This window comes from Maylandia zebra, linkage group LG2, assembly GCF_041146795.1.
Source record: "Maylandia zebra isolate NMK-2024a linkage group LG2, Mzebra_GT3a, whole genome shotgun sequence".
In the NCBI taxonomy this organism is placed as follows: domain Eukaryota; kingdom Metazoa; phylum Chordata; class Actinopteri; order Cichliformes; family Cichlidae; genus Maylandia; species Maylandia zebra.
In genome coordinates this window covers 25,977,287-25,997,202 of record NC_135168.1, presented here as the reverse complement: position 1 = coordinate 25,997,202, position 19,916 = coordinate 25,977,287, and the positions used below count along the sequence as shown (strand labels likewise).

Genomic DNA, 19,916 nt, shown 5'->3' with positions numbered 1-19,916 from the left:
TCATTTCAGAACGGTAATAGGTGAGAAAGAAATTCTTGAATTGTGAGCGTCAGGAGTGTGTGAAGATATACGGGGACAAGCCTCATGTCTTAACTTTGCTTCGTTAAGGAGATATGACGATTCGAATATGCCTCTCATTACAGAAATCCAGCGGTGATTTTGAACAAGCTCTCCATTCACTTTATATGGAGAGTTTTCTGACATTGTGTTGGTCTGAGGAGATTTGCCAAAATTCTATGAATCCCACAACAATGATAGTGACATTTTCTGAAAGCCAGCAAAAATACCTACGTTTTGATGTATAATTTGTGGAAGTTGAGTGAAAATTGAGCAAGTAGCAAGAAGTTGTTCGGACATGAAGAGAAAACTGCAAAAGCTTCAGTGTCACACTGGAAGCCAAGAGCATAGCAACCATAACAACGCATGTATTTTGTGAAAAATCACAATTGTGCAACTCAAAACTTTAAGAGGCATAAAAGTAAAACGGTAAAAAATTTGAAAAAGCTGAATCATACATGAAAAGCCCAATAATTTGTGAACATTTTAAAGTTTGAATGGTTGTTCTAGGTGAAAGTATGAGCAAGTAGTTAAGTTTCAAAAACAAGCAAAATTTAGCAGAATTGTGGAAGTTTCCCATTCATTTCGATGGGACAAATTAAAGGAAAAAAGCTTAATATTTTAAAAAGTATAATAGCAAAAAATACCAAAAGTCATAGCGCACATTAGCAGAAATAGCAGAATAGTTTAAAATTTGAACGGTGAAAATCGGCTGAAAATTGTGGAAGTAGTTAAGTGCCAAAAAGTGTACGGAAGCAACTGGAACTAGAAAAATTTGCATTTCCTGCGAAAATGCAGTGTGGATGCTTAAAGCTGAAGCTGTATGCAAAAAGTAGCTGAAAAAGCTGAAAAGTTGCAGAAATTGTAAAAACTTTGCAGAAGCAAAGGAACATTGCTAAAATGTAATAATTTAGCAGAACTGCAATATCTTAGAGGAAACATAATACAATAGCATAGCAGAACTTAGCAGAAATATTGTAACTTACCAGAAACATGATAACTTCTCAAAAATACAAGAATTTAGGAGAAATAGTATAAGATAACAGAAAGAATATATTTAGCCAAAAATACTTAAACATTACAGAAACACTATGATTTAGAAAAATAGTACAACATAGCAGAAATATTGTGATTTACCAGAGACACTGTGATGACCTATGAATATTGTAATTTTAAATTAAGACTATGTTTTAGCACAAATATTATAATTTGGCAGAAATACAATTATATAGCAGAAATGCTATATTTAGAAAGAAAAATATAATATAGTAGAAATACAATGATTTAGCAGAAATACTACAATATAGCATAATAACAATGATTTAGAACAAATACTATGATTGAGCAGAATAGCAATAACTGAAGTAGAAATATTGGAAAAGTTAAATGACAAGATGAAAAAAAAAAACAGAATATGGTTAAGTTCCCTCAAAACTAATTGTTGTTCACATGTGGAAAAAAAAGAAATAAAAATAAATTAAAAAACAAGAAGGAACAGCCAACAATTACACATAAAATCAAATATGTATACACAAATGCACAGAGAGAGAGACACACAGAGGGTCTATGCCAGTCAACCAGTCTAAATATATTATATGTTTTTCCAACAATGAGATGCTGCCCTAAAGTTGGTCTCTCTCTCTCTCTCTCTGTCACACACACACACACACACACACACACACACACACACACACACACACACACACACACACACACACACACACACACACACAGAGTGAGAGAAGTAAGTTTCTAGCTCAGTCAAGCAGCCTGGGAGCTGCTGAATTTGGACGAATTTCCTACCCTCAAACAAGTCTAACTCATTTCAGAACGGTAATAGGTGAGAAAATAATTCTTGAATTGTGAGCGTCAGGAGTGTCTGAAGATATACCAGGACAAGCCTTATGTCTTAACTTTGCTTCGTTAAGGAGATATGACGATTCGAATATGCCTCTCATTACAGAAATCAAGCGGTGATTTTGAACAAGCTCTCCATTGACTTTCTATGGAGAGTTTTGCGACTTTGTGTTGGTCTGAGGAGATTTGCCAAAATTCTATAAATCCCACAACAATGATAGTGACATTTTCGGAAACCCAGCAAAAATACCTACGTTTTGATGTATAATTTGTGGAAGTTGAGTGAAGATTGAGCAAGTAGCAAGAAGTTGTTCGGACATGAAGAGAAGACTGCAAAACCTTCAGTGGCAGACTGGAAGCCAAGTGCATAGCAACCATAACAACGCATGTATTTTGTGAAAAATCACAATTTTGCAACTCAAAACTTTAAGAGGCATAAAGGTAAAACGGTAAAAGATTTGAAAAAGCTGAATCATACCTGAATAGCCCAATAATTTGAGAACATTTTAAAGTTTGAATGGTTGTTCTACGTGAAAATATGAGGAAGTAGTTAAGTTTCAGAAACAAGCAAATTTTAGCAGAATTGTAGAAGTTTCCCATTCATTTCAATGGGACAAATTAAGCTTAATATTTTAAAAAGTATAATAGTGAAAAATACCAAAAGACATAGCAGGAATTAGCAGAAATAGCAGAATATTTTAAAATTTGAACGGTGAATATCGGCTGAAAATTGTGGAAGTAGTTAAGTGCCAAAAAGTGTACGGAAGTCCCAAGAGGAACTCAATAGTGTGGATGCTTAAAGCATCCACACAATAATAAAGTAGGATAAAGAATAAAGAGAAACAGGAACTCAATAGTGTGGATGCTTAAAGCACTTGTGTGGATGCTTTAAGCATCCACTCAATGAAGATATTTTTTGGATATATGGCGCCCGCTATTGGATTACTTACCTGATGATCTGAAGAGAACCTTAGTGAGAGCGGCAGCCCCACTCCAATGGCAGGTTGAGTTTGTCAGGACAAATGTGTAAATGACTGGTAGACTGAATTATATAAACTGTATTAGTTTTTCGTTTACATGTCTCAGTCTTGTGTTTGTTTGTTTTTGTTTTTTTCTCTCTGTTGTTGTTGTGGTAGTTGTTTTTGTCTTTTTTTTTGTTTTGTTTTATTTTTCTATAAAGGAAAAAGTAAATAAAAATATGATGATGAGAAAAAATAGTTACGCAAAACGGAGCATACCCGCTCCGACCAGTTTTAAAGGGTTAACTTATTAATTATTCTTGACTGTAAAGAATGTTTTATGAAATGACAGGAAGGCCACAACATTGGCATCTTCCACATTGTGTGTCTGACAACGTAATCAGCAACACAGGGGCACCACAAGGGACTGTCCTCTCCCCCTTCCTCTTCACCCTCTATACCACAGACTTCAGGCACTGCATAGAGACCATCTGCCATCATCAGAAGTTTTCTGATGACTCCGCAGTGGTTGGATGCATCGTACCGGGCTGTGGTTGACTCCTTTGTCACGTGGTGCAAGCAGAATCATCTGCAGCTCAACGTGGTAAAGACCAAGGAATTGATTGTGTATTTCAGGAAGACCAGGAAACCCTTGACCCCTGTTCCAAACCACGGGGTCAATGTGGACATTGTGGATGACTACAAATACCTTGGACTATACATAGACAATAAACTGGTCTGGATTAAAAACACTACTGCACTTTACAGGAATAGCCAGAGTCGTCACTATTTTCTGAGTCAGTTGAGATCCTTCAACATCTGTAGGACAATATTCTGGATTTTCTATGAGTTTGTTGTGGCTAGTGCTATCCTCTATACTGTTGCATGCTGGGGCAGCAGGTTGAGGGTTGCTGATGCCAACAGAATCAATAAACTGATCTGCAAGGCCAGTAATGTGCCAGTAATGTTGTGGGTATGGAACTGGACTCCCTTGAGGTGGTGTCGGAGAGGCGAATCTTGTACAAGATAAAGACAATGTTGGAAAATACCTCCCACCCACTCTATGACATACTGGCTAGCCACAGGAGCACGTTCAGTGAGTGACTGAGATTACCAAAAAGCACCACTGAACAGCACAGGAAATCATTCCTCCCTGTACAATTCCTCTATCTAATACAATGTAAAAGTTACAATAATTACATCCTTTTTGATCACACTTTCTTAATCTGTAATGTTGCTGTCTATTTTGATACTTTTTTATAATCACATGCGTGAACCCTGAATATTTATCACTTAGTGACTTGTATATATTGTGCTGTTTCTCATATCTTAACATATTGTATTGATAAATAGTCTAGTTTGTTTTTTGTTAATGCTACTGTACTGGATCAACTGTAACCAACATAATTTCCATAGGGATTAATAAAGTATCCTGATTCTGATTCTGAAATACTGTTCATCATAATTCGATTACTCACATTTGACCTCATAGCTTCAAGAAATCAGTTTTTCAGAGAAATGATGCAGACAGATACAATAACTTTGGTACCTTCCATCTTTGAACCAATTAACCAAGTAAGATAAAACATTTTAATTACCGAGCGGATAGGTGCTGGTAACAGAGCACTCAACCTTTGGAAAAAGAAGTGGGAACCCCAGCCCACCACTTTCAGTCATTGTTCAATGCAAAAACTAACTAGCTCTCAGCTCTGATGTTTCATAGGTGATGTCAACCTGTCTCACTAACTCTGGAAAAAAATAAGAAAACATAGTAAAAGCTTCAACTCTGCAGAAATTTATCATCACTTGGTAAAATCTTGGCCCCTCAAAGATTTTCTTTTTCTAGTTCACTTTTTCAGGTAATCAGCAAACAGTGAACATTGCATTTTCTTGCTTTAACTAGGTCTGCATGTTGCCACGGAACAAATATGCAAATCCTCTCTCCCACATATTTTATATTTGGTAACAGAAGAAAAGTAGAATATTCTTAAATTGGTGCTGAAATGAATCCTCTAATACAGAGAGGTGGCTGTCAAGTGCAAGTCATATCCTCTATCAAGCCCATCATGCATCAAACATGCCCTTGAACAGAAAACATGAAGAAAGATTAAAAACAAACATGACAGTTCTCACAGACACAGGTATAACTCCCTAGAGACTCTACAGAGCTTGCATTCTTTTATTGCAGTGGTTGGTGTCTGAGACAGACAGACACCCACCCACACAGATTCATACACACACACACACACATTGCCAGGCTTGCACTACTCATGACACTGAAGCAGACACTAACGCACATTTACACTCATATAATGCTCAGGATGCAAAGAGTGGAGCGCCAGCAGCGGGCTCCTACTGTCTCAGCTCAGAGAACAGAAAAGAACGCACTGCTGTCGTGCCAGACAGTGCTAGTGTCAGCAAAGTGACACCCAGAATAGATTAGATTACATTTTCCGATTTGGGGGTTTCTCAGAATGTTCCTAATCTCCAGAACAAAGTGAAGATGTGACATATTTGTGACCTTTATTGTTGGGGTATTTTTTATCACATTAAACCAAAGGTGTGTATTTCATACAGGACACTTCACTCGTGTTTATAAGAAATGCATTTGCCCCCTGAATATAATTATGAAAGAAACAGGAAATTCTTAGAAAAACTTAGAACATTTGCATTTTTTGTTAGCAATGCATTCGCTTTACTTTCAAAACAAATTATCAATACAACATTTAAAAAGTTGTATTTTAGTTCGATTGAATAGCACAGTTGTGATGTATATGATTCCCCCAAAATAAACTGAAAATACAGACTTCTGTAAAGTGTTCTCAGTGTGCAGGAATTTTGAATGTTTCTCTCCAGCAAAAATTCTATGGACAAGCGACAGACACTGTAATGTGTAAAACTTAGTCAGACTGTTTCTGTTCTCTCTGCACTCCAGTGTTATCAGAATAATCTGATCTGCTAAGAAAATGCTAACACCATGGCCTTGATATAGTTCACTAAATTTTTCTCAAGTTTGTTCTTTCTGTAGTGAAGTAGATTTTGGGTAGGCTTTTACATGATGTCCACAAATGCAGCACTTACATCCACAACTTCCCAGCTGATAATTAGAACCTTACAAGAAACAGCTGTGCTTCGCTACCAAACCGAGACATTTGGCATTCTTTTCCCATCCAAGGTGGCCGATAGCGTTAGGGGGCTAAGCACTGCAGAGCGGTTTGATTTCTTCAGGAAAGCTGCTCATTTCAGTATTGCCCTTTAGAGAGTAGTACGTGGGACTCTTGCATTTGTTATAATGTGGCATATAGTAGGGTGGACCTTGATGACTGCTTCCCTCTGTTTTGTTACAGGATTGTTCCACATTGCTGCAGTCTTGTTGTAGCCTTGTTGTCATTTTACAAACGTTTACGCACTGGGCTTGACTGACTCCTGGTTTTATGGTGTTTTACTCTGAACGGTTTGATATATTTTAATCATGGTTTTACAAAGAACTAGTGATGCAAACGAAATGGCTCTTAGAGCCAGATCTTTGACGTGAACGACACGAGCCAGCTCCTTATCGCGAGCCGTGGATTGTTTTTTTTTTTTTTTTTCCTTCACTCACCCTCTCTCTCTCTCGCACTTTTTTCAGCTTTACTCCACACCTGAGCCTTGTGCTCTGGGCTGGGATGAGGGGGGAGGGGCGGTAGTTACACTCGCAGTAGCACAGGAACAGAGCGGGAGGGACAGCAACGTCACATTAGAAAGGTGTAGTAATCATCCACAACTTGCGGATGCAACTTGCAGTTGCGAATGCAAGAGAAATGATCAAATAAGTTGTGAAGGGCCAACTTGTGATCACTAGAGAACTGAGGAAAACCACCTTGAAGCTGGAGCTCTTGTGGGGTATCCCTGGTTTCAGTTGTCAAAACTGGACAAAGGAAAGAATAGTAGTGAATTTGCGACAGAGTCACCCCATACGGTAAAAAAATACATTTTTCCTGGCCAAAATATATTTCAAATATATGGTAAATATATTTTGTATTTGTGATGCTCCAAAAAAATATATTTTTGAAATTGAAAATGTATTTCTTTCAAACCAAAATACATTTCAAAACATATTTTAGGGTGAAGAAAATACATTTCCAACCTTACAGTAGAATGTATATCAAAGTATCCTTTATTTAAAATATATTTAGTGCAATAATGATGATAATGATAACAATACTAAAAGTAACATGTTTTATGCACATCTGCAAAAAACAGTTGGATTCAAACAAAACAGAGTCAAAGGTCTATCACGAATTAGGTTGTTTATTCATTTGCTTACAGTATTTCACATTACACAATATCTCACTATAATGTAGCGTTCATTGACTTTGAAATTATCTGTCAGTGATACAGTAAACAAGATACAACAACTGCTATGTACACTTTAGTTTTTGACAATATATACAATTTAGTATTTAAAGGAACACACTCCACTGTTTTGGAAATAGGCTCATTCTCCATCTCCCTCAGAGTTAAAAATGCAGCGTCTTCTTTCTAGATCCGTACGTTAATAGGGCTCTGGAGCGTGATCTTACGGGATGGGGCGTAGCCACGATTTTTGGTCAAGGCACCATATTAGCAGGCCAAACAAATGCTTGCTGTGTGGTCGGTTGTAATGTTAGATTGCACTACCGACAAAGGAATAAGCTTGAAAACAGGCTCTCTTTTCATTGTTTCCTCACCTGGAAACATCATGAGGGAGCTTATGTGTTGGATGTTACCAAAAGAAGGCGTCTAGCCTGGATAGCAGCTGCGAGACGAGCTGATATTCAGTTCTCTACCAGCCACAGATATCTGTTGGTGTGCTCCAGTATTTTCATTCAGGTAAGTTCTAAATAAGTTCATATTATTATTTATAGCCTGTTAATTTTATTTTCAATAGCACAAACTTAGAACAAACATGCAGAACTACCTTCTATTTATAGAGTTGCTAATTATTTGGCATTATTGCAACAAACCAGCCTATGAAATGAATGAAACAAATCCTGACTGGGTTCCAACACTACACATGGGGCACTACGAAATCCCTGCTTCAAACTACATGCTACATGCCACCATGCCAATCAGATTACTTCTTCCATGTGAGGGTAAAAAGGTGACCTTCCTGGATAAGATGGCAAAGGTTTGCTGCGTTTTGGTGAACATGTGCCCCAGTGTGGTAGTAAAACCAGGGAAAAATGCTCTTGTTAAATACTTTTAAGTCTTGTGCTGTTTATGTAGTGATAAGTTTTCAAAAGAGACAGTAAATTACAGAATGCTAGTAGTGGGTGATATTATACAAATGCTGTCATGATTTTATGTGAACATTTTGTCATTTGTAAACTATACATAACATTTTTTCTACATTGTAACTGATGTGATGTTCGACAAAGTGCTTTTAATTAAAAATAGGCAAACATTTCTTTGTTTCTTTATTCAACTTTTGAACAGTGGTATTTAGTAAGTACATATTCAGTAAATGCAAAGTATTTACATGGCCCCCTAAATTAAAACATTATGGGTTATTCAGAACAGAACTATGCTTGGAAAAATATTGTCCCATCAGTTGATCCAACTCCTCCACAGTAGCAGGTGGAACTTTTCTTTTTTGAGGATGGCTTCTTTTACCTGTCACAACGAATGGTCTGTTTATGTTTTGATCAAGAACCTTTTTTTTGGGCAGCTGAAGAGGAGAAGTCTATCTTATGGCCAACCTCTGGCTGTATCTTGGTCATATTACCCAGCAAAACCCAGTATGCAGGTTCATCTGTAACAGTCCTTGTGCCACAGATCCTCACTGTTGCTTCTACATTAAACAGAAGAGCAGTGACGTGGCTGCAAGTCTCCACGACTCTAGTCATACAGCTGCAGTGGGCGGCTTCAACCTTCCCTGTGATGCTCACAATGACCTGTGGCTGCAATGCTGCAATTCAGTCTTTAAGAGTGCAGGACCTAAAACACACACAGACAAAGTTCATTTAAAGACAAGAACTTTAATAAGCCAAGTCCGACACAAATGTGTTTTATTTACTTTCAAATCCATTTATCATAAATGTAACAAATAAAGTGTTTTTATGTATCCATCTATAGAACGCTGCATGTTATATTCTAAATCTGCATGTTTCTTTTTAGAAACCTATCAGCAAAAAATGAACCTAAAGTATGTAATGAATGTATTTTTAGTGACACAGGACACAAACAAGGAAGCAAGTCAAATCAAATCACAAATCAAATCACTTTTTATTGTCACATCACATGTGCAGGTACATTGGTACAGCACATGTGAGTGAAATTCTTGTGTGCAAGATGTGTAATTAGGATTATTTATAATAAATATGAATTAATTAGGGCAATTTCTTTAACCATAAAGAATAACTAAATCCTTCAGGACAATGTCACATCAATGCACTGAACTCACTATGTTATCCCTCTAACAGAGCCTCTACATGTTCTCACTGTAATTTCCCCCTCACGAATGAATTTTTACTAGCACTAATTTGAATGCTGGGGGGAATCAAACGCATTTTACTCGCAGTACTCAAGCTGACTTACCTTTGCTTGAATGACGCCGTACTCACAACGTGGAGGCTTAAAAATAGCCAAATCTTGTACCCAGTCCTTGGTGAATTGGATGTGCGCCTCAAGAGATTTATAATTGCGAAATTGGTGCGCCGTGTATGCTCTGACTCCACAGACAAGGTATGAGAGTAGATCATGCTAAGTCAATAGCGGTTTGGTCTTCAGGGTTTCTACTCCACGGCTATATTTCATACGGGTCCACATTTCAACAATCAAGTACCGTCTCTTTGCATCTGGACAGAATCTGTCTCTATACCGTCATTTTCTTTTGAGCTACGTTTCAGAATGGTTCGTAGCAATCTTGTTTTGATTCGTGACCTGCCAAGATGGTGCTGCGCTCCCACAATGCATTGCGACATTACGTCAACTCCAAAGCCCTTTGCGTGCAGGAGTGTATGCGCATGCGCATTGCCACGGTGGTTTAAAAAATAAAGATATAATGAAAAGTAATTAATAAAAATTAAATATTTAAACATTCCCACAAATGTGCAATGAACGTGCAAAAACTCTCTTTAGTAGTTGTTGCTGTTTCTTTCTTTCTTCTTTTTTTTTTTTTTGAAAAATAACGACGTCTCTGAGGCGCGAAATTTGACAGCGAGAGGAACGGCCGGATACAGGAGACGGGAAGAAACAAGCCGATTATGTTCGCGTTAATTAAGTGGTTGGAAGATGTAAAATTCTCAATTCTGCCAACTGAACATATACGAGATTTTAATGAGGATGAATAATTAGCCGGCATGGAGGAAACGGACCTTTATTTCATGGAGTGGCGACAAGAAGCCAAGGCGGGTGGCCAGTCTAAGAAGCCTCCATCATCAAGCTAGCAGGTGCCTTTTCCCATATAACTTTATTCTCGTGTATTTGGAACGGAAGCGTAGAGCTGCCACCCAGGCAAAAGAGAAATATAAGTATATCACGTTATAACGTGAAAAGTTTATCGTTCTAACAATATACTATCATGTTTGAACAACATGTTTGAACAACATTGTACGAAAAATGTACATAATTATCACGTCCGTACAATATTGTGCGAACGTGACAATTATGTATATTATAATAACGTGATATTATATTATACAAACATGAAAAGCATAATGTTAGAACAATAAACATTTCACGTCATAACGTGATACAGCTCTATTTTTCTTTTGCCTGGGTGGCAGCTCCACGCTTCCATAATTTGGTAATCAAAATATGTAACTTAATTAATTATATTGTGACGTACTTTTGCCTTTTCTTATTATTCTGCCTTCTCAATAACTATCAAAGCCTATTCACATTTAATTTGGCTTTCACAGAAATCCTACCTCTCCTTCTGGCTACAGAGTACTTACCAAGGTTAGAAACAAAGAACAGTTATGCTTTATTAATGTTCGCTAATTACAATGTTCCACATTTCCTTGCTTTTTAAGTCATTTTTAGGCTTTTTAGAGTTTTTGTTTTTTATTTTTTTAGCAGTAATGTTTCTGCCTATTTATTTCAGCCCATGAAATCGAATGCAGATCTTCCTAATGTGAGATTTACATAAATGTAAGTAATTTTGTTTGTCATTGTCATTAATGTTGTTGCTGTTGTTGTTTTTGTGCAGTTTGCAATCATATAAACCTAGTAAGCATCAGTCAGCACAGTGACTAACCTAAACAGATTCTTGCTTTATTCACATATATTATATGTAATTATATATACCTGCACATTGTACCTAGGGTTGCAGCCACTTGGCCCCACCCCATTGTTGTGACAGCCCTGATTGTACTTATACACTGCATCTGAACAGGGAACAGTCTGCCACATTAATGTATTTTTAAGTGACTTGTTTGTAATACATGAATTTGTTTTTTACAGATGTCAAAGTCTCAACCTCATGCTGCCCTCCCCCATCCTCCTAAAGTAAGTATTTGTTGTTGTAGTTTTTTATGCGGTGTCTGTGTCACATGCTAATCATAATTATTGAAATAACTGTTTTCTAACAGATTTTCCAAAACACTAGTTAGGTTTGTTGTCATTCAGACCAATACTACTGCTTAGACATTGCATATGCATAGATACAGTCGTAGTGCTTGACACATGCAAACAGCAGTAGATGTACTAAAAAGGAAATAATTACAATCATGATGTTGATTGCTGATGTCAGTATATATATTTTAGAGGAATGTTTTGTTTTTCACCCAAAATGAACTATATTGCTTCAGAAGAGATTTATTACCCTACCGGACTCTTATATATTGTTCTGTTTTTTGTTTGTTTTTGTTATTTTCAGGTTCAATGGTGCGTGTTCTTCTAATGGCCGCCTTCCCACTGGAGGTTTTGATCCACAGCAATTTAAAAGGTAATCAGCTTTGAAAGTCAGTTCAAATGGTTAGCTAATAGTACTTTAAAAAGCCTACAACTCTGTCACCAGTTTCTTTACCAAAAATTACCCATAAAAGTATCGCTCAATAGCATATATTGTAGTTCAAATGTTTAGTTGTACAAATATCAAATTTTTGGAAATCTAAAACTAGTCAAACACTCAAATGTTCATGCTTTTTATAGGAGGACAGAGCAAAACGGACATCGGCGCAGAGTGAAGAACTGCCCTTGATAAGGACACTATGACAGCCATATATAGTAAGTGAAGACTTTCTGTGTATCTAAAATTGCATACAGCACAAGTAACTTACTTTGCAACCATTAAAATAGGTTGTAAAGTAAGTTACCAATACAAATAGGTGATGATGCATTGTAGTGGTTGGTCTCAGACAAAGAAGGTCAACAGATTTATGAATGCTGGAAGGTAAGGAGAGACGACCAAAAGGGGTGTTAGCATTACTGTAATGTGAACTGGATAGACTTCCCATCTAGGAAAAAAAAGAGGTAAAATTATGCGTAAAATATATCTGTATTAATATCTGTATCTATATAAACAGAAATATCTGTTTGCTAAATGAAGCCAGCTAACATAAATCACATTTGTATTTTAACTCTGATAAAAGTAATAGAACTGTGACTTTTGTTTGTTACAGTGGCGGTAAGGAAGGGGTTTCCCAGCGTGTCCAGAAGGGCTTTGAGGATTGCCGTGAAAGCTGGGGGAACTGAGACTGCTGGAAAAGGAAAAGAAATTACATTTTAAGTATGCTGACTTATGTTCATACAATCACACACACATATACACATACACACACATATGTGTGTGTGTGTATGTGTATATATATATATATATATATATATATATATACACATATATGTATATGTGTGTGTGTTTCTTTTAGAATGTTTAAGTATGTAATGAGAATAAACTTATAAAATGAATATTCCTTGCTTGATTGATATGCTATATGTATGTTTTAAACATCAAATAAAGATTTCTTTCAGATGTTACATGTGAATGTGTTTTCTTAGAAATATATGAAGGGTTAAATTTATATTTTTTTGAATGATTTTAAATAAATTTAAATTGTATTTTGAAATATATTTTATTAATATATTTCAAAATATACAAAAAATGGCCAAAAAATATATGTGCTAAAATACATTTTAAATATATAAATATATTTTAAAATGTATTTTAGCACATATATTTTTTGGCCATTTTTTGTATATTTTGAAATATATTTCAAAATGTATTTTAAAATATATTTTTTTACCGTATGGGACGAGTGGCCAAGGCTCACTGATGCACACGGGAAACAAAGTCTGACCCATGTTGTCTGATCCAAAAGACCTGCTACAGAAAAAGTCCATGCTAGTTTTGGTGGAAAAGTGTCAGAATAAATAGCACATCATGATTTACTGTGTAGGGGGCTACATAGCTGCAGTCAGGGTGCCCCAGTAGATCCTTTTCTACAGCTGAAAGCGTCAAAAATGGACACGGAGCATCAAAACTGAATCACAGAGCAATGCAAGAGTGGAATCTGTCTAAATCGCACATTCTTAAATGTCACATGAATGGCTGGGTGTGTGCATTGCTCACCAGGGGAACACACGGTTGCTTTAGCAACAAAAAGGGGGTCAACATAATATTAGGCAAGTGGTCATAATGTTATAGCTGATTGGTTTACATAAACAGCGGCTCGACGCTATCCGATCGTTCAGTCTGACGTCACTAGCCGTGTCTGGGCCTAAACTCTGCTGCAGGTCCATATATCAAATGATCACTGTGGCATTACTGAGAGTTAAAACACTGTCTTAAGTCTTTCATCTTTAATAAAATTATCAGCATTCTGCTCTACCAGGTGTAACAACTGAGTTTAACATCCAGGCATCCATGAAAACGGAATTTATGACATTTAATGGAGTTAGAAGTTAGCAGGAAGTTAGCTCGCTAGCTTCCATCTAAATACAATATAGCATGTCCTGACTGCGGCGGTTTGGAAACAAATTAAAACAGCTTTCTTATCACTTCCAACATAAATGAAGAAAGAAAACTAAACAGCAGTGACATTTGTAGGGTTACTGAAGTTTGGCTAGCTGGTATATAATGATGTGCAACGTGACCGCTAGGTTAGTCATTCATATGCTGCTGCATGGGCTGTGCTGTAGTTACATCGAAAGGTTTTAAAAACTGAGCTTAAATAAATGATTAGCGGTAATAAAAGCCGAGGGAGGTCAACGGTGATCACTGACTTTTTTTAGGAGCTTTTTGAGATTAAATAGAAGAAAATACAAAGCATTAAACATGTTAACAACACAAAAGCCATATTAAATGCAGACTACTTTAGGCCCGGAAGTAGGATTCGTCACGTCATCACTTAGCTAAACTATGGACACGCACACACACACACTTACACTGATAAGCACTCACTCATCCCCCCTCCCTTTCCAACGCCTTCGATGCTTGTGCCCTACCGGGGAAGATAGCAGTCAACTGGACCAGCACAGATGCTGCAGGACCGGATGCGCTGTCTACACCGGCTCTCTCTTACCCTTTACCCGCCCCTGTTGCTTGTCTTGTGTTTCTATGGTGTGCTTTTGTGCTGAGGTGTTTTTTCTGTTATCAAACTGTTCTCCCACTAGGAGCTCAGTCTGAGTGGAGTTTTTTTTTTCTCCTCTTACCTCATGTAGTGTATTTTCGTTGTTTTTTCCTATCAGCCTACCTTTCTGACATGTCTGCCCAATGTGATGTTTGTGTAAAGTTGGTCAGAAGGTTCCTTTCTAAGTGCGCATGCGCCATTAGCGTGCTGCCTGCTGTAACCCTAATCTCCCTCGGGATGAATAAAGTATTCTGATTCTGACTTAATAATCGGATAGCTTCTCTGCAAAATAAGGCAACAAATCAAAGATGCTTGACTCCCTGTTATAACTCACAAACGCAAGCCCTTAATGCAGATAATACCCAATCTGATAAAGAAACGGCACTGCACTCATTTAGAAAATCTTCCTTTGGCCTACTAAATAAATATGTAGGGCTTCCTTCATTCATTTGCACAACATCGCTAAAATTAGAAATATTTTCTTCCAGAGTGTTGCTGAAAGGCAACTTTATACATGTATCACCTCTAGGATGGACTAGATATAATAATTCATTATTTTCAGATGATTCTAAAAGCTTCTTAAAATGCCTCTGTTTCATCCACAACACTGCAGTGAAAGTATAACTGAGAATACAAAGAGAGACTGTCAAAGGAGCTTGCAAAGAAAAGCGTCTGGACTTCTTTAAGTTGCTTGAAGACATTTCACCTCTCATCCGAGAAGCTTCTTCAGTTCTAAGGTCAAATGGTGGAGAGTCCCAGATTTAAACCTAGTGGGAGTGTCCCCCCACAGAGGGACAAAAGGATCCCCTGATGATCCTCTAATCGCCTGAGCCAAGGTGTGAAACTGAATGTGGGTCCCAATCAGCCAGAGTTTCGGGTGAGCTCATTGTGAAACCTGGCCCCACCCAATCATGTGATTTCCTGAGGTCAGATGGCCCAGGATGTGAGTGGGCGTTAAGGCGTCTGGGGAGGGAACTCACAACTGGATTATAGATGGCAGATCCGCCAGCTATCTGACCTCAGGAATTCACATGATAAGGTGGGGCCAGGTTTCACAATGAGCTCACCCGAAACTCTGGCTGATTGGGACCCACATTCAGTTTCACACCTTGGCTCAGGCGATTAGAGGATCATCAGGGGGTCCTTTTGTCCCTCTGTAGGGGGTTACTCCCACTAGGTTTAAATCTGGGACTCCCCACCATTTGACCTTAGAACTGAAGAAGCTTCTCAGATGAGAGGTGAAACGTCTTCAAGTAACTTAAAGAAGTCCAGACGCTTTTCTTTGCAAGCTCCTTTGACTACGATTACCTGGATGACTGAGAACCTTCACAGACAAAGAGAGACTGTATTTATCCCATATTAGCTTCTCTTCTTTGGCTCACAGTGAAATTCAAACACAAATTCTTGAATAATCAGGCTACATCTTAAAGACGGCATAATATCTAACAGAGCATTTTGCTCTCAGACTGTTGGCTTACTTGTGGTTGATAGAGTATTTAAAAGTAGAATGGCATTAGAGCCTTCGGCTACCAGGCTCCTCTATCTTTGAACCAGCTTCTTGCTTGGGTTTGGAAGGGAGACGTTCTCTGTGCTTTTAAGTTAAGCCTAAAATGTTTGTTCTGGTGTGACTTTCCCCTCACCCCCCAAACAATTGGGCCATAGCTGCTCTTCTAGGAGTCAGGTTTCTTCCTGTTAAAGGGAGGGTTTTTTTTCTTCGCAATGTCCCTAAGTGTGATTCTGTGATTATGAGGGTTTCTTTCTGACTGTGTAATTAAGTTAACTTATGTTAGCTTTCTTTTATTCGCCAATAGGATCCAGTAGGTCTGGACCGCTCCATGTGTCCATATGGCTGCTCTTCTCTTCCTCCCAAACACTGACATTTTGTGGTGTTTTCATGAGAAGCATGAAATGAATTGAACTTGCAAACAATCACTTGTGAAACACGAAATATTGTGCTGTGTTTTTAATGCAGTGATCTTTAATTGAAAATGTATTTGGTTTGGAAGGCAGATAAAAAAATATATATAAACAACATTTTCATGTCATTTACAAGTTTGAGACTCTCTTCTAGCTTATCACCTTTGCATGAGTCATGTATTCTGCCAAGTAAGAATGTTTTGTTTATTTCATGTTGTTCTCACTGATAAGTGCAAACTTTTTTTTAGTCAAACTAGGCATTTAGAAAAGGACAGTTATTGACAGAGATGCGATGCCATTTGCTTATTAAAGGTATTTTCCCCAGCACCAGCAAACAGACGAACTGTTCTGGAGCTGTTCAGACCAAATTAGCATGCAGCTCTACAGTAAAGAGTCAGCTGCTAAAACACACGGGTGGAGCGAGTTGCAGCAAATATGAAAGAACAAGAAAACTCACTGAAGTGCACAACAAAACAAACTAGTTATACGTCATGGAAAGATGGGGACACATAGATGCAATGGAAAGTCACAGAGCTCTCAAACGGGAGGAGGCTTGCTGTAGAGCATCAAAAACACCCACAATCAGACTCACAGGGGAGACACAAAGCAGACTTTGGTTGGCTGACTTTGGATTGGAACAGCTTTCAATTACTGGTAGTGTTGTGCTGGCTTCTGGCCTGCCTGAGACAGCCGCCATCCCACATGGAATACAGGGAAGACCTCTCACTGTTAAGCAGCCAAGATTGCAGGATTCAGCTTGATCCATTACTGTTGTGTGTGAATGCCATTAAGAACAATGTTTACCTGTGTTATGTTTTTTTGCAGATAATAAAGCAATGTCAGATACAGTAGGTACTGACTGTCTGACCGATCTCATGTAAATATACCTGTAGCAACATCATTCAGTTTGTACTGATGTGAAAAAAATATTGCCACAATTTCCTGATCATCAACCTACCTGGTCCTTGATGAAAAAGTAAATGCTCACTACTAGAAACTCCTGAAAGACAATTTCTAGCCATAAGCAAACCAGACTGCTGCACCTATGCAGGAGGACAACAATCTGAAACACACTGGCAAACCCATCCCTGAATGGCTACAACCCCCCCCCCAAAAAAAAAAAAAAAATTTAAAAAAATTAAGGTTTTGGAGTGGCCTGGTCAAAGTCTGGCCATAAATAGGCTGTTCATGCTTGAAAGTGTGGCTGAATTAAAACAATTCTCCAACATAAAGTAGGCCAGAATTCCTCTACTCTCAGAAAAGTTATGGTTCTTAAATCTTCAGATGTCATATGAACCATCATACATCAAAGAACCTTTTTATTTTGTAGATGGTTCTTTAGGTATTGCAAATGGTTCTTTAAAGAACAAAAGGTTCTTGATCCTTAGCTATCTAAATTTGATGGTGTAAAATGGCATAAATATTTATTCACTATAATGAGGTTGTAAATTATACTGTGTGTTTTGTTTGTGTGCAAGTGTGTGCAAAGGGGGAGGGCGGGTTACCTGGCAATTACCTTTTAAGAGGAGATGGTAGAAAAATGAATATTCAAATAAAAGTTAGAAATACTTGCTTAAACTGCTGAAACTACACCTTTATTGGCTGCTATTTCCAAGCACATTGTGCGCTGTCGGTCCCGCTTGCTACTGTGAGATTATTCTGTTATTATATGTTACCTTATATATGTAATCAAAGTAGTTGAATTAGAATACTGCTGTAGATCATATTATACCCTTTAATATAGAGTGTGTGATCTGTATGTAGTTTAGTTCTCATTATACTTTTGAGTTAAAAGAACATATTCACTTATTAGTTTATTAGATAAGTGTACATCACTCTGTATCCTTGATCTGCTGTGAATGTCTCATACTGTGTTCTTGACATGTTTTATTGCTGAATCATAAACAGAAGGAGACTTTGTGTCTAGAGCAGAGGAGCAATGAGCCGAGGTCATAACTTAGGCGCCGTAAGGGAGAAAGAATGTGAATGTTTGGGCTTTTACGACTAGGTGGGGGCCACTAGCGGCTATAAGAAGCTGAGTAACACGTCACCATTTCGAGACTGCTGTGACCCTCTTCATGCATGTCTCCCCATCATGATGGTTCTAAATGCTCTTTGTGTTGAATTGTATGGAAATAAATGATTGTTGATTGAGCATTTATACACCGAGTATTGTCCTTCCTTCAGCCCAAAGATCAAAAGAATTGGGAGATTTCAACACTACACAACAACATTCAATATTTAGTATTTACTGCTGTTTACACTTAGATTAACGTGATGGTGTTGTGTTTAGTATGTTGCTCTGTATTTTTTTTGCTTGTTTTCTCTTCTTTTTCTCTCAACAGGCGATCCAGGAGATTTTTTTTCTCTTCTCTCTCTTTTTAAGTGCCCTCTCTCACTGTCCCTCTTCCCTTCTGTTTTTCTTTTCCTTTATCTTTCTTTCTCCCTTTCCTATCCCTCAGTCATGTCTGTCCCGTCTGTAACAACTGAAAATAAAATAAAATAAATAATAACAACAAAGGTCGATCAAATGATCAAATGGACCAAGGCCGTGACGATATTGTTAAAATCACTAAAATGGCGCCTGAAGCCTGTTGTGATGTGAGCTCTGTGTCTGCTCTAGAAACTCAGAAATTCAGTAGAGCTGACCCGTACATTAAATACTCACATCAGCCTGTACTGTGAATTCTGGAAGAGCTGTATAAAATACAGCTATGCATAAGTGTTTTGAATGAATAGCAATGTGACACATGAGAAGCTGTGTCTTGGACTGCTCCTGTATAACTTCTTTTCGGAATAGTTTACAAGTTGTGCTCCGGACATTTATCCAACATCATACATAAAGCCAAGAAGAGGTCATTATACTAACAAGAGGTATCAACGCTGAGCCAAAGTGGTACTCAAGCAAGTGGTTAAAGTTTGTAATCCAGCCAGGGTGTAAATATCACTCAGCAGCCAGAGCTGAAGCAGGTAGCATCAACACATAAATCTACCCGGCTTAAATCACAAGACCACCTCTAACTGAAAAGCTGTAGATTTTTCTTGTTTGCACAAATTAATTCAGATTCACACAAATTCTTTTCACAGCTCCAACAAAATGAGGAAGAGGGTAGGGAGAAACACACTTAGATTGAATTACAATTGGATGGAAGTCAAGGACAAGAACAAGGAAGCTTAGGATGAGGAGAAAGAAAAACAGCAGGAGCATCTTTAGGGATCTCTATGATGTCATTAAGGTTGGTTTCATTAATATTGTCCTCTCACTAAGAAAGATGACTTGTTCACCTACTTCCTGTATTAAATAGTGACGTGTAAAACGTTGTGGAAAACCACAGAGCAGGCACATATAGTGCATCTGCAGGTAAATGAACATCAAATCTCTTAGACTAAAATCTGTATTATACTTTTAGTCTTAAGAACATATGTTTTATATTTACGTATACCCTTATGATAAAACCCATGTCAGCCATTGGTTTATGGACTTTGTATTTAGAAGCCTCAACATTTGCTTTATTGCTATTGCCATGTTTTTTTTTTTTGTGTGAGCATTTTGGGACCATATTAGGATGAAGGATCAGAATCTGGAGTTGTG

General features: G+C 37.7%; 1 long non-coding RNA gene across 2 annotated transcripts; it reads left to right on the top strand.

The window, feature by feature from the left end:
* The first annotated feature begins 10,064 nt into the window (after positions 1 to 10,064).
* LOC106675332 (uncharacterized) lies at positions 10,065 to 12,903 on the top strand. Of its 2 annotated transcripts, XR_013101002.1 has the most exons (7): positions 10,065 to 10,285; positions 10,757 to 10,796; positions 10,942 to 10,988; positions 11,301 to 11,345; positions 11,716 to 11,784; positions 11,991 to 12,065; positions 12,461 to 12,903. It is a non-coding gene; the product is annotated as an uncharacterized LOC106675332 (long non-coding RNA). The 2 variants fall into 2 exon arrangements; XR_013101000.1 differs by lacking the exon at positions 10,065 to 10,285 and having other exon boundaries at positions 10,411 to 10,988.
* Positions 12,904 to 19,916: the final 7,013 nt, after the last annotated feature.